Here is a 15,234-nt window from a genome sequence, read left to right as displayed (position 1 = left end):
AGGGGTTGCGCGGTTCGGCTGATGGGGTCGCCCGGCGAAGCCGGCGATGAAGGGGTCGCCCGGAGAAGCAGGCGATGAACTGGGGACAAGGGAGGCCAGGCCCTTGTCAGGGCTCTCAGGACTGGAGGGCACACGGCAGAAGAACTACCGCGGAGACGAGGTAAACACGCAGGTCCAATCTTATTGAGGAAGTGGCTACAGTCTTATAGGGGCTGGGGAAGGCTGATTGGTCGAAGCTTATGCCATGTTCTGATTGATTGCCGCAAGCAGTTACTGGGGAGAAAGGTCAGTGGGAGGTACTGGAAGGGGGAGGGGTGGTGGTTAGGGATTAGCTGTTGCTGTTGCTGGGGGAAGTGACAGGGTTTAGGGATTGGTGGCTGCTGTTGCTGGGGTAGAGGGCAGACTTGAGTTTCCCGCCCACACCTGGCTGTTGCTGCTATGGGGGGGGGGGGGGGGGGGAGGGCAGACTGGAATTTTCCGCCCTGCGCCTGCGCAGGGAGAAAGAAGAAGAAGGGTGTTGCCTCATAAGGCATCGTGTGGCGCCATCCGGGAGGAGAGGCGGCCGCCGAAGCATGGCTGCCGAGAAGGGGAGACCCGAGGGCACTCTGCGCCCATGCCGAGCTCCCTTCAGGGGTGGCGGTGAGTCCGACCAGCCACCCTATTATGGGGGCAGCGGCTTGGAATTAGGCCTACCGCGGCTGCTCCCGTGCCAGGCCAGCAAACCACACTTCAGCCCCAGGGGTGACCGCAGAACCCATCATTATTTATGTATGGTCTTAAAAAACAGAATTCTTAGAGGAAGGTAACTGTGCCTTATCTTTGGATCTCCCATTGCATTTAACCCAGTTTTTGATTCATACTCATTACTCAGTAACTGTTGGCCAGCTAGGTGGAAAATTCACTTGCTTTAGTTTTATATGTATTGTTGCCTCAACAAGATTGTAGATTTCAGGAGAACAGGTACCACGTCTCCTATAGCCCCAGACCTTCCCACCCCAGCTAAAATCATGGAATGCTTGGTTCCAGACCATTGTTAATAGGTATTGGGCAACTCTTTTTATTATGTGCTTACTTTTTTTCTTAGAAAAATTGCAAAATTCTTTTCATTATAGACGATATGTAGGACTCTGTACAATCAATTAACAAACAGCACATTAGAGTGTACTGGACACTGCTGGTTGCCCATTCTCATTTTCTTTCTATGCTCAGGTCTTTCCTCATACCCCAGTTCCAGCAGCAGACCTGGACCAGTCTAGGCCAATCATGGCATTCCTGCTCCCATCCCCATGATTTGGATTAGGGGTGGGTGTGTAACCCAATTCCAGTCATTGGAGACATTAAACGAAGGAATCTGGAGAACCTCTGGAAAACATATCCTCTTTTCTAAGAAAGACAGAAAGATCCAGAATCTTCTCCCTCTGGATTTTGTAGTGTTAGAAGTGATTCCTGGAACAGAAGCAGCCATCAGAGGCCATGAAGGGCCCTAGTGTTAAGGTGAAGCTGGTAATAAGGACAGCAGAGCAGGGCGACAGGAGGGTGATCCCCAACCAGGATGACATCACTCCACCTCCTACCTTTGTACCTGCATCCCATTATTTTTTTCTTGCAACAGATAGCAATCAGACATACTATGCCTTCTAAACACTCACTGCTCAAAATGTCAACTGTGACACAGTGCCCTGTCAGAAATGCAGACTCTCAGGCTACCTTAGACCTAATGAATCAGCATCTGCATTTTAACAAGGAGGTTCATTTAAAGGTGCGTTAAGGAGCCAACTTCAGCAGACACATACTAATGGAACTATACCAAGAAGAATAGCATGGCACCTGCGCAAGGATGACACGCACATTCGTGAAGCGTTCCATATTTTTTCTTGTCAGTTTTTTAATTGTTATTATTATTATTGAAATAATGAAAATGCTCTAGTAATAATTGAAGTGTTGAAGGCACAACTATGTGATTATACCCAACACCATTGATTATGCATGTTGGATGAATTGTATGCTTTATTAATATGTATCAACAAAATTGATTTGTTAAAAAATAAATGACAGAGAGCCAAAACTAAAAAAAGAAAAAGGTACATTAATGTTTGAGAAGGACTGAATGGATGAACTACAATTATAGCTGTTTTAAGTTCTCACTGGTCACTAATCCTTTTTTGTGGTCCACAGTTAATTTCTAAATTTCAAAAAATAATTTTTTTGGAATATGGGTAATATATTTATGTGATTCAAAATTCAAAAAGCACAACATCTCCCTTCTATCTCTGTCTTTCAGCCAACAGTTTTCATTTCCCAGAGGCAATCAGAGTTTCCCAGGTCTTATTTATCTTTCCAGGGATATATGTTATACATGTACATGCAACTGTGTATATGCTGATATGTGTAAGAAGTTCACCCCTTGTTTAAAAGCGCAAATGCCTTAGTCTTCTAACCCTTCTTTTCTCCAATTAAAAATATATCTGGGTAGGGAGCAGATGTAGCTCAAGTGGTTGAGTGCCTGCTTCCCATGTAAGAGATCCCAGGTTCAGTCCCCAGTACTTAAATATATCTGTTTGATTCCATTTCTGTACATGAAGTTGCTCCTCATTCCCTTTGTGGTGACATAACATTCCATAATTTATTTAACCAATTCCCTGTTATTGAATATTTAGGTTGTTTCTGATCTTTTCCTATAAATTATGCAAATTTTAAAAATATTATTATACAAATTCCCACACCATTTCTACAAACCTAGGCATACATCATCAGTTCATATACATGTGAGGAGGATATCTGTAGGAAAAGTCCCCAAAGTATAGTCACTAGGTCAAAGGTTCTGTGTGTCTCTAATATGGGTAACTATTGCCAAGTTGCTATCCATGGGCATAAATTTATACACCTACCTATAGTGCATGAGAATGCTTGTTTCTCTACAGTCTCACTGAGTATATTATAAAACTTTGATAAGTAAAATACAGTGCTTCTGTGTGGTTTTATTTTGCATTTCTCTAATGATGAAGGAGGGTTCTCATGTTTGAAATGTTTTCAAATGGCTAGGAGACATATTCTGCAAAATTGTGTCCCTTATCCACCTCCCCATTGGGTTCTTGTTTTTACTGAGTTGTTGGAGCTCTTTATGTTACAAGAAACTGGGTTCTTGTTTTTATTGAGTTGTTGGAGCTCTTTATGTTAGGAAGATTGGTCTTTATGTTATAAGAAACTGGGTTCTTGTTTTTATTGAGTTGTTGGAGCTCTTCATGTTAGGAAGATTGGTCTTTTCTTCTGTGATATGTGTTGTGAATTTTTTCCCAGCTTGTCATTTTTCATTCTATTTTTCTGGCTTTTGCCTTGCAGAAACTGCCTTTAAAAATGTTTCTGTTGTGTCTATTATCTATTCTACTAGAACAAATTACTCCAAGACTTACTAGGTTAAACAACTATGTTGTCTATTATTTCTCACAGTTTCTGTGAGACAGGAATTCAGACAGCCCACCCCAGAGATGGCTTGTGCATGCTCCATGATGTCGGGGAGGACCAGAAAGCTGGCTGATGGAATTATCTGAAGGCATCATCTGGTGGCTGATGCGAAAGTTATTCGCTGAGAGCCTGGGTGAGGCTATTGGCCAAAATATCCACACGTGACCAACTCCCTGCGGCCTGCCATCCTCACAGCATGGTGCCTGCCTTCCAGGAGACAAGCTGGAGCACATTTCTTTTTAGGACTTAGCCTTGGAAGTCATTTGGCATCATTTCCCCTTGTTCTATTGGTTGAGGCTGTTACAAAAGTCCCTCCAGGTTCACCTGGAAGGAACTGACTCCACCTTTTGATGGGAAAGGGCCATCACCTCTTAATCCTCTGGCATTAACAGTGGAACTCACAAAGCAGGGCAGAGACAAAACACAGGCTGAGCCCTGCCCAAGTCCACCTGGAAGTATGCCCTGACTTCTCTGTTATAGGAGCCAGTATATATCTGTATTTCTGTGTAAGCCAGTTGGAGCTGGTTTGCTTAGTACTTGCAGCCAAATACATCTTAATTTCTATATTCACACAATTTAATCACACTGAATTATCTCTAAATTCATGGCAATGCTAAAAGATGGGTTTAACTTTTTCCATTATATAGGTGAGAAAACTGAGGCTCAAAGGGGTAAAATAACTCGCCCAAGGTCCTGTGGCTCATTGATGACTGAGTCAGGATTTGAGCCCAGCTTTGTCTGTTGCCAACACTCTTTTCCTTAGGCAGATTCTCTTATCAGGAAAAGTGGGGACCCGCTGGGAAGCTGGGGGGAGCCAGGGGAAGCCTGATTTCCTTTGCTCCACCCAGTGAAGATAAGCCCCTGGGAGTGCTGGCAACATTGTCTTTCAGAGGTGCCTTTATTTGCTCTCCTTTATTTGTTCTGTTTAACTATAATATTTTACATAAATATTCAAAAGGAAGCTGGCAAATGGAGGAGGAAAAGAAAAGAAAAGGAAAAACTGCCTTCCTGAGAAAGCCAGTCCATATTTCCAGTGTGTAAACAGTGTTCCTGGACCATAAAAACCTCATTAAAATGTCAGTGTTACACCTTTGTGCTTGGGGACTGGCTAGGAAATCACACTTGCCCATTATTTATGGCTCATCAATATTGCATTAGCTCAGTTCCTAGGAAAGCTCACATTCAGGAGAGGACAGACATCTTTCTTTGGTTTATTCAGCACCTGGAGGAGCAGAGCAAGTTTATTTCACTGTGCAGTCATTTGGTTGAAGGGCTTAGACACCCGAAGCAGCCAATTCCTTACCCCTCCCCAGTGCTCTCCCTCTACCAGCAAACCAGCCCCTTCAGCTCAATCATCGCTTCCCCAGGGAAGACTAAGTGCATGTCAGGACTATTTCGGTTGCCATTGACAGAAACATGATTCAAACTGACTTAAGGTTTAAAAAACATCTATCTAATCTGTTATCTAGATGAGAGAGAGAGACTGTGAGACTGGCTTGCAGTTACAGCACTAGATAGGTGTCAGAGGATTTCATCTCTCCCCATCTCTTGTTCCTCTCCACACACACTGTCTTCATTCTCAGCCAGGATCTTCCAAGTTGTGAAAGACTGCCATCTTGCTCCTAGCTCAAGGATACTCCTGCTAGGTTCTGTTGGAGCCATTCCTATCAGTCCACTTTGAGGCATGTGCCCACCCCTGAGCCAACCACTGGGGTTAGCTGGGAGGAGGGTGTGACTCTCTCTGCCAGGTCTGGGTCATGTGCTCACCCCTGCGGTTGCTGTTGGCAAAAGCCCCACCCAAATCACCTGGTCTGAGAGTGGTGGAGGGGAGCACTTATATGGAAGAAGGGGACATTGAGGCTGGACGGGCAAAAGCAACACATGTCTATTAGGCTGAACCTTATAAAAGGGTTGATAGTCAATGATTTGGATCTGCACAAATGGTGAGTGATCTGACTCATCCTAACCCATCAACCCTCCAGGCTTGGTCGGGTTCCTTTTTTATACTATCTCATAGAATTTATCAGAGTTCGCAATGTCATTCACAGCGCACTCTGCAGTGCTTACTTCTACCAACCAGTGTGTGGTTATGTCAGCCTCTGAAGCCTTGAACACCAGCCCCATCATCTTTCGGGTTGTCCCAGAGAGGACATGTCCTGGAGGTGGTCGTGGCTTCAGTTTGCATGCCCCACCCTCCCTCTGCAGTGGGACTAGCAGAAAGGGATTTGAACAAGACCTGGGAAGCCAATCACAGAAATGGCCCTTCCCTGCCACTCACGGGGGTTGTCGTTTCGAGGGTGACCAGTTTGGTACTGTCCCACAATGACCATAACCGTATTTATGTCTCCCAGAACCTTCCCTCCCCCTATAAGAGGTTGAGTCTATGTCTTCTCCCCTTGAACCTGGGCAGGCTGTTGTGATCGTCTTGACAAAAAAAAGCAGCAGAAGGGACACTGTGTGACTTTCCAGGCTAGGTCATAAACCATGACACAGTGGCTGCCTGGCTCTCTCTGGGGCCACGCCCTGAGCTGCTGTGTGAGAAATCCAACCTCCCTGAAGAGGCTGTGCTTGAGAGACCGCAAGGAGAGAGCATGCGGGGGTAGGAGGGAAGCTCGAGGAGCCGCCGCTGGCCGAGCCCCTGCACAGCTGGGTCTCCCCAGCCCAGGCCCGGGCAGGCAGCGAACAGGTCTTCAGGGGACTCCGGTCTCAGCCACTGTCTGATAGCAGCCCTGTAAGAGGCCCCAAGGGGACCCGCGAGTCAAGGCCAGAGCTATGAAATAATAGCAAACACCTGGTGGTGGTTTCTATCGTTAGGTTTCAGTATGATGGACACAGCGCAGAGCTGCGAAGCAAAAGCAGATTGCAGGTGCCAGCAATTCTCCATCCTAGCTGCGTAATCTTGAGTTACAGCCTCATGAGCTCAGCTCTCTTCATCTCTTCTAGGGATGTAACAATATCACCAAGTGGGATTGCTCTCCTTTTGCCTCACCCCCTCCCAAATCCATTCTTCCCTTCTCCAGCCAGGAGGTTAAACTCTATAACAGTTTCTCCTATGCCGGTTTCTGGTTGGGTCCAGCCAAAGGGAGACATTTCCAGGAGCTCAGGGGACAGGAGAAGGGTCAGGGTGTTTACTCCAGCACATGACACCCATGCCAGGCCACAAGACAGACGGTGGCTGCGTTCCTCTATGGCCAAGCTCTGACGGCTGAGCCCCCTCCCAGGACCCTCTGGCTGGCTTCGGGGAGCACTGTTCCCTCTCCGCTCTTGCTCTTCCCTGGTCCTCACCATGCCTTGTTGTTCCCTGAGCTCTGCCCACACCTCTGCACATGGTCCTTGCATTAAACTCCCCTCAGTTAAACCCTTTGAGCACATGCCACCTTCTCCCGCCAGGACCTGGACTGCTGGTACTACTGACCTCGCAGAGTGGTTTCAAGGCTTAAATGAGATGGTGCCTGCAAAAGAGCTTTGGAAACCCCAAGGGTCAGGAAGTCATCGGCACGATGGAGAGGAACCTACTGCAGGGCACAGTACACGGTGGCTTTGGATGCAGTTTGGGGTTCAAATCCTGGCTCTGCCCCTTGTTAGCTGTGTTTAAGGGCGAGGGCAGATCCTTCCTAAGCCCCAAATGCCCATTCTATTAATCAAGGAAAATAATTCTCACCCACAGTCTTGGAGGATTAGACATGGTAACACACTGCACATTTTTAACACTCCCAAGCCCATGGCAGCTGTCAAAGATACTTTTAGTTCCTACTCCTTCCTTCCACCCCTACTATGAAGTTTCTGACACTGATTGCACCCACGGTCTGTAAAAGCACCTCTCACAGACAGACAGTGTCCCATTTAAGGAAGAATAGCTTGCCACAGACCAGAAATTTATTGGATTATCAAGAGCAAATGTTATTGCTATCTCATTGCCAAACATGAGGCTCTGCCAAACACAGACTGCATTCTTGTGTTTTCTCTTGATTTCCTTCAATCCAAAAAGCAATACACACAGGTGTTAATAAAAAAAATTCAGGTATCAAGTATCAGGGAAGTCTTTACAGAAAAAAATGCACATTCTTACCTCATGCGCTTTCTGATGCACATTTAGGATGTTGGGATTCCTGGGGACCAGGAAGTAACATTTTCTTTCCAGTCTGAATCTTGAACCAATTGCGAATATTAAGATAGAGCCAGTTATCTATATATATAAAGAAGATAATCAATAAAAAAATAAAAAAAAAAAAGACAGAGCCGGGGGAGCCAGTGTAGCTCAGTGGTTGAGCGCCTGCTTTGCAGGTACTAGTTCAATCCCTGGTACCTCCTAAAAGGAATAAAAAGATAGATGGGGCCAAATATCACTTATATTAGTGATAAAGTCATAATCAGAGAATGTGGTTTATTCTTGTGGGCAAATGGGTTCTCTAACACTGGACCCCAGGATTAGAGAGACCTGTCCCTGGTGGTGCAGGAGCAACACGGGGGCAGGGCTGGGCTAGAGCAATGGACTTCCAGGCTCTCTGCAGGCAGGCAGGTGTGCTGGCAAAAGAAGGAGAGACAGGTGGTGCATGCCACAGACTTACTGAAAGTGCATGAAGCACAGAGAGCTTGCCTTACCTGTGTGTGTGTATGTGTGCATGTGGGTGTGTTGGGGTTCCTGAGAGGGTAAAGAGTGGTCGGGAGCATGCACTAAAGGTTGCTCTCCACAAGGAAGAGCTGTAATAGCGACTGCAAACATCTCTGCACACATGTCCTTAGACCGCCAGGTCCTTTTGGAGAAAAAGTTCCTGGAAGTGAGTCAGAGGTTATGTATATTTTAGGTTGATATGTACTGAACATTGATTTTGGACCTAGGGGCTGAAAGCATATTTTTTTTTCTGCTATGATTTGCCAACCTCACTTTATCAATGGTCTCTTCAGGTGGGGGGTGCTGCTAAGTCCTAGAGCCTGGTGTGCTTTCACAGCTGCTCAGCGGTCTGAGCAGAGGTCAGTTGTAGGGAATCAGCATGAGCCATGAAAGTGGACATGCAGGCATTTGGTCTGAGCTTCTAAGGTGGAAGTATCTGCCTATGCCACTGGTCCTTTTCCACCCTCAGCGCCCTCCTCTGTCAACTGGGCATAAGTCCACCTAGGAGGCATTGGGAGACTTGGAGTATTGAGTGAGCCTGGGTACTTACAGTGCCTGGGAAGAGAGAGCAAGAGAGAAGGTGAGCGAGAAGGAAGGGAATGGGCACCAGTGCAGAGAATGAAAAAAACTGGGTCTACGGGAGCTATTTGGGGTGCCTTGTTCTGAAAGGCCAAGAGCCAAACTCCAGGATACCTGAGTACTCAGCTGCTGGCTGAGCAGGCTCCTGGGAACACCTGCCTGATGCATAAATAGCCTCCAAGGGCTCCAGGAAGCACAAGGCTCCAGGCTGTTCATCCGCAGCACAGCTCTCAGGTGCCTGGGTCTACCAGAAGGTTCTCCTTGGTCTCCCTCCCTGGACCACCAAGCAGGATTTCATCAAAGACTGCTTCACATGGTGGTGCTCATGGGAGTGAAACTTCTTGCAATGAGTTCGTGTATGACTTTAATAATTAAGAAAAATCGAAAAAAAAGTGAACCCCCACCCACTAGTAGATGCAAAGGCGTTTACGGGCTCTGGCTATGTAACAAGCACTGACTAGCTTTGTTTCAACTCAGAGGAAGGTATGACTGTGTTGGTTGTCCGGGGTGAGAACACCAAAGCTCAGAAGGGTGCCCTAAGCTGCCCAGGGCCATCCAGCAAGGTCGTGGCAGGGCCGACCCTGAACTTAGGTCTGTCACGGCTCGGGAGAGGGCTCTTCCCAGATTTAGGGGCCCCTCTTTGGAGTGCTGCAGCCTGGAAGGCTAAGCCAGCCTGTCCTCTCCTGGCCTCCTCCACTCCAGAGACGAGGCAGCGGGCACCAGCTAGAGGAGTCGACTGGATGGCATGGTGCTCTCCCTCCGCCTGCTTTCTGCCACCAGCGCGCCCGAGCGCCCGACCTCCCCTACCCCCTCTGCTGGGAGGAGGCGCGCTGTAGCGCCAGGGTTTTATCGATGGCCCGGGTGGTTTAGCGCGCAGCCACACGGCTGGGAGGAGCAGCACCCGGGCGCGTCCACCGCGGTCGAACGGCCCAGCCATGGCTCCTCGGGGTCGGCGTCCGTCCGTGGCCCGGGACCCTGCCCGGGACGCTGAGCTCCCGAGCGGGCCGAGCACACGAGGCGGGTGGCCGTCGGGGTGCGCCCCGCGGAGGGCGCCGGGTACCATGCGCCCCTGCCTGCCGCTCTGGCTGCTGCTGGTCGCCTGCGCCCCCGCGCATAAGGTGAGTACGCGTCCCTTGCCGGGGTCCCGCACCAGGCAACAGTCCTCTGTTGGCTCCTATCCAGAGAGCCCCCTCCCCGGGGAGTACAGACGGCTGGCGCTTCTGGAAACAGCAGCTCCGAGGCAAATCGCCTCGCCCTCCACCCAGGCTGTGGCTCTAAGCCTTTCCTAGATGGAAATTCTGGAGCCGCCCCCGGCATTACCTTTTTTGTGCTGGGCACTTTGCCTCTATTATTTCATTGAAACCTCATAATCACCCTGGAGGCAAATATCATCATCCTCACTTTACAGACAAGGAAACTGAGGCTCAGTGAGGACAAAAATCTTGCCCTGGGTCACATCCGTCTGCACCAAAGCCTTGACATTTTCACACACCCTGGGCTGCAAATGGGGAAACCTCAGAAAGCTCTGGCGGGAGCTTCCTGGTGTGTGATGGCACCATTTGCGGTGGCCTCCCAACCCTTTCTTGTGGGATTTGTTTCCATGTCTGGGGGCTTCTGGGAACAGCTGCTCCCCACAAACTAGAACCAGGAAGAAGCTTTGCAACAGGAAAAGGTGGCAGGGTAGGTGGTTTGTTTTTCTTTCCAACAGAGATCCCTGGGAATCCCAGGTCCCTCCCTCTGGGATTAGTGAGAGCTTGGCTAGACCCGGACTACCAAGCAGCAAAGAGTCCCAGAAATTCCCACCAGTATTCCCAGTTGGTCCCTAAGGCCTCTGTCCCAAGAAACTCCCCAAGGAAAGTGCTTGAGGATGGAATTCTCAGTCTCCTATCTCTGTCCTGGTCAAGTTCATGCTAGTGGCCAATGATCTTGCCTCCCTGTAGTCCGCTCCGGTTTGTAAGAACAACCCCTGCTCCCCAGCTGCTTCTCAGTGTGCAGTGAGGAGGTGCCCATCTTTCAGGCAGCTGCATGAATTTCCAGCAGCAGGAGTTTGGAAGAGCGGAATTTGGGGCTGGCTCTCAGCTCCCTTATCACTTTGGGGCCTTCTCTCCTGTGTGGCAGGCAGTAGGTGCCTAAGTGACAGCACCCACCCATTAGTCTGAACCCCAATCTGAGAGTAATGCCCTCTGGGACATCTTGGACAATTTGAAACCAAGATGACCTAGTAGCATATCATTCACTGCCCAGGTTTTGAAGAGGCATCCTTTAAGTATTTGCAGTAACGCTAAGGTGCTTTAAGAAATCAGCAGGTAACAGGGCCATTGGAATAAGGTTCAGCCTATATTATATCTCAAGAATATCTCAGGAATATCTCAGGATTATGTCACGAATAGCAAAAGGGGAAATAGCCTTCGTTTGGCAAAATGTTCTTTCTTGTGCCCCAGAAGGATGCTTGATTATGTTGCAATCCAAATCTGAGAACCAGAGCACCTGAGGGCATGCACCTGTGGAAGCTCAGAAAGTTAGTGGTCGTGCTGGGATTAGAACCCAGACCTCTTGGTTCCCAACCAAGCCATTCCATCCCTTGTCTTTACATGTTGTTTCAAATACTCTTGATGGCCTTGTATTATTATGAGATGGCTTCCTGGATGCAAGTGTTGGAGCTCCGATTCTTTGATGGACTTTTCCAGACCCAAGATTGTGTCTCATACTTCTTGGCAGAAACTCCTTCAATGAATAGGTATGGAATTGACCTACTTTGGTTGGACTATTTCCCAGCCTTGGAAACCCTGCTTTTCTTCAGTTTTTTGGACTCGGGGGTGGGGGGCAGGTGGTTGGGGATCAGAAAATAAACCCATCTTTTAGCATTGCCAGAAATTTAGAAATAATTCAGTGTGATTAATTTGTCTGAATATACAAATTAAGATGTATTTGGCTGCAAGCAGTAAGCAAACCAGTTCCAACTGGCTTACACAGAAATACAGGTATATACTAGCTCCTATAACGGAGGGTCTGGAATCAGGGCATACTTCCAGGTGGACTCATGCAGGGCTCACACTGTGTTCCCAGGTTCACTTACCTCTGCGCTCCTTTATGAGTGGGATAACCACAGGTGGTAGTCAGATGGCTGCAGCATCCACAGTCAATGCCAGAGGAACCTTTCGAGATGGTGGCCCTTTCCCATCAAAAAGTGGAGTCAGTCCTTCCTGATAAACCTGGGTGGATTTTATAGCTGCCTCAACCAATAGAATGAGGGTAAGTGATGCCAAGTGATTTCCAAGGCTAAGTCCTAAAAGGAAATGTGCTTCAGCCTGTCTCCTGGAAGGCAGGCACCATGCTGGGAGGATGGCAGGTCACAGGGAGTGGCCACATATGGATATTTTGGCCAATAGCCTCACCCACGCTCTCAGCGAATGACTTTTGCATCAGCCGCCAGATGATGCCTTCAGATAATTCCATCACCCAGCTTTCTGGTCCTCTCCGACATCATGGAGCTGGCACGAGCCATCTCTGGGGTGCGCTGTCTGAATTCCTGTCCCACAGAAACTGTGAGAAATAACAGATGATTACAGTTGTTTAACCTACTAAGTCTTGGAGTAATTTGTTCTGTTAGAATAGAAAATAGACAAAACAAACATTTTAAAAAACAGTTTCTGCAAGGCAAAAGCCAGAAAAATAGAATGAAAAATGACAAGCTGGAAAAAAATTTGCAACACATATCACAGAACAAAAGACCGATCTTCCTAACATAAAGAGCTCCAACAACTCAATAAAAACAAGAACCCAATGGGGAAGTTGATAAGGGGCACAAATTTACAGAACATGTCTCCTAACCATTTGAAAACATTGAAAACATGAGAACCCTCACTCATCATTATAGAAATGCAAAATCTTAAAATCTCCCTGCATACACTGCTCTTTCCTACATACTGAGTATACTTCTCTTTGTAATGTTTAGCTAGATGCATGGTCTATATTTATAGTGGCTTACTTTGCAAAATATTGTTCACTGCTGAGTGAAGTCATGTGTAATGATTATGTCTCTCTTCTTTTACATTTTGTTTTTCCTGCGCTCATTCATAGTTTTTTCATTTCCTTAGTTTGCTATATACACATGGCTGATTTTTCCAAGTGTTCCAATGGCTCAGCTATATATCTATCACCAGCTCTCCTTGTTTTTCTTCTTGGGATCTTCCACAGTCATCTTTCCTTTTGCTCCACTCTGGGCCTGAAGCACAACTGTGGGTTTAGGGATCCTCTGCTCTACGCTTCTAGTTAGGGTCCTGTTTCCTGGATCCCATGTCTTTTCCATTGGTTTATTCCCTTTGTGATGGTTAAGTTCATGTGTTAACTTGTCTAGATTATGGGGCCAGGTGTTTGGTTAAGCAAGCTGAGGTCTGATTCTTACTGTGAGGATATTTCTTAGAAGGATTTGCATGTATGGTGGTTGATTCCATCTATGAGAAACAAAGGAGATTTCCCTCAGCAATGAAGGGAGTCTCCTCATCCAATACAGATTTTGAGACCATATCATCAATTACCACCAATCATGGTCCATAGCATACATTTGGCACACTTTTCTCATATACCTCCATTACCAACACAGTACAGCTTTGGCATTGATGCAATATCAATGTATTGCTGTAAACCACAGTCTATAGGTCACATCAATTGTAGTTTTCCCATGCTTCTCCATATTCCCATCACCATGCAACAGTGATGTACATCTGCTTTAGCTCACAGAAGGACTCCCTTGCATTTGTACCCTTAACCACAGTTCTCAACTGCCTCTGGATTCACTGTGTTCTTCAGTTCATAGATTATTCTTTAGCTTTCTTTCTATTGACAGTTACTTCCCCAGACTACCTTTTTCAGCCAAAATTCCATTTATAAACCAGTTGCTACTCACTATAATGTGTTACTATCAACTCTATCCATCTCCACACTTTTACGGTCAGGTTAATTAAAACTTCTATATACATTAAGCATCCGTAGTTCTTCTCAACCCTCCTCTTATCTCCTAATAACCTATGCTCTAGGTTTTAATTCCATGTGTTTACTGTTTTTATTTAGCTCATATTAATGAGACCATGCAATATTTGTCCTTTTGTGTCTGTCTTACTTCTCTTAGTATAATGCCTTCAAGACTCATCCATGTTATCACATATGTCCCAATTTCATTTCTTCTTATTGCAGCATAGTATTCCATCATATACATATACCACATTTTGTTTATCCATTTATTGGATGGATACTTGGGTTGTTTCCGTCTTTTGGCAATTGTGAGCAACACCGCTTTGAACATTGGTGTGCAGATGTCTGTTCCTGCCATAGTTTTTAGTTCTTCTGGATATAATCCTAGTAGAGGAATTGCTGCTCCATGTGGCAGTTCTACATTTAGCTTCCTGAGGAACTGCCAAACTGTCTTCCACAGAGGCTGCACGATTTTACACTCCCACCAATGGTGAAGGAGTGTTCCTGTTTCTCCACATCCTTTCCAGCACTTATTGTGGTCTGTTTTTTTTTTTTTTTTAAAGTAATGGCCATTCTATGTGGTGTTAGATGATATCTCATTGTTGTTTAAATTCGCATTTCCCTAATATCTAGTGATATGAAATATTTTTTCAAGTGCTTTTTGGCCATTTGTATTTCTTCTTTGGAGAAATGTCTATTTAAATCTTTTGTCCATTTTTTAATTGGATTGCTTGCTCTTTTATTGTTAAGTTGTATGATCTCTTTATATAGAATGGAAATCAAACCCTTATCAGGTAAGTGGTTTCCAAATATTTTCTCCCATTGACTGGGCTGCCTTTCCACCTTCTTGATGAAGTCCTTTTTTTTTTTTTTTTTTTGGCATAACACTGACATTTTTATTAGAATTCAGTTGTAACAAATGGAACTTGTGTCAGCAAAGAACTGATTTTCATACAGACTTCTTTTGCCACCAATGTAATGAAGTAAGAAAATAAAAAAGCACGCCTTTCATTCTGTAAAACATTTACGTGTACTACTAATTAGAGCTCTCATTTTGGATGCATAGACTGATGAAGTCCTTTGATCACAGAAATGTTTAAGTTTGAGAAGGTCCCATTTTTCCACGCTTTCTTTCATTGCTCATGCTTTTGGTGTAAGTTTTAAGAATATACCACTAAGTCTTGAAGATGTTTCCCTAAATTTTCTTCTAGGAGCTTTAGTGTACTTCCTTTTATATTTAGGCATTTGATCCATTTTAAGTTAATTTTTGTATAAGATTGTGAGATAAGGGTCTTTTTTTTTTCCTTTTGGCTAGGGATATCTAGTTCTCCCAACAACATTTGTTGAATAAACTATTCTGCCCCAACTGGGAGGGCTTGACAGGCTTGTCAAAAATCACTTGGCTGTAGCTATGAGGGTCTGTTTCTGAATCATCAGTTCACTTCTGTTGGTCTATGTGTCTATCTTTATGCCATACCATGCTGTTTTTACCACTGTAGCTAGGTAATATGATTTAAAGTCTGGAAGTGAGAGTCCTCTGACTTCGCTTCAGAGTTGGGGGTTTATACTGACCCTCTTCAGAGTTGGGGGTTTATACTGACCTGCTAAGG

At 45.9% G+C, this 15,234-nt stretch overlaps 2 pseudogenes; one reads left to right on the top strand and one right to left on the bottom strand.

Annotated features, from left to right (window-relative positions):
- The window catches only part of LOC101434497 (cilia- and flagella-associated protein 221-like), a 220,772-nt pseudogene that overhangs the window by 68,397 nt on the left and 137,141 nt on the right, over positions 1 to 15,234 (bottom strand).
- Positions 1,772 to 1,872, top strand: LOC131279335 (U6 spliceosomal RNA; annotated as a pseudogene).

Source organism: Dasypus novemcinctus, chromosome 7 (assembly GCF_030445035.2).
Source record: "Dasypus novemcinctus isolate mDasNov1 chromosome 7, mDasNov1.1.hap2, whole genome shotgun sequence".
Classification (NCBI taxonomy): Eukaryota; Metazoa; Chordata; class Mammalia; order Cingulata; family Dasypodidae; genus Dasypus; species Dasypus novemcinctus.
This window is presented reverse-complemented; position numbering and strand designations above follow the sequence as displayed.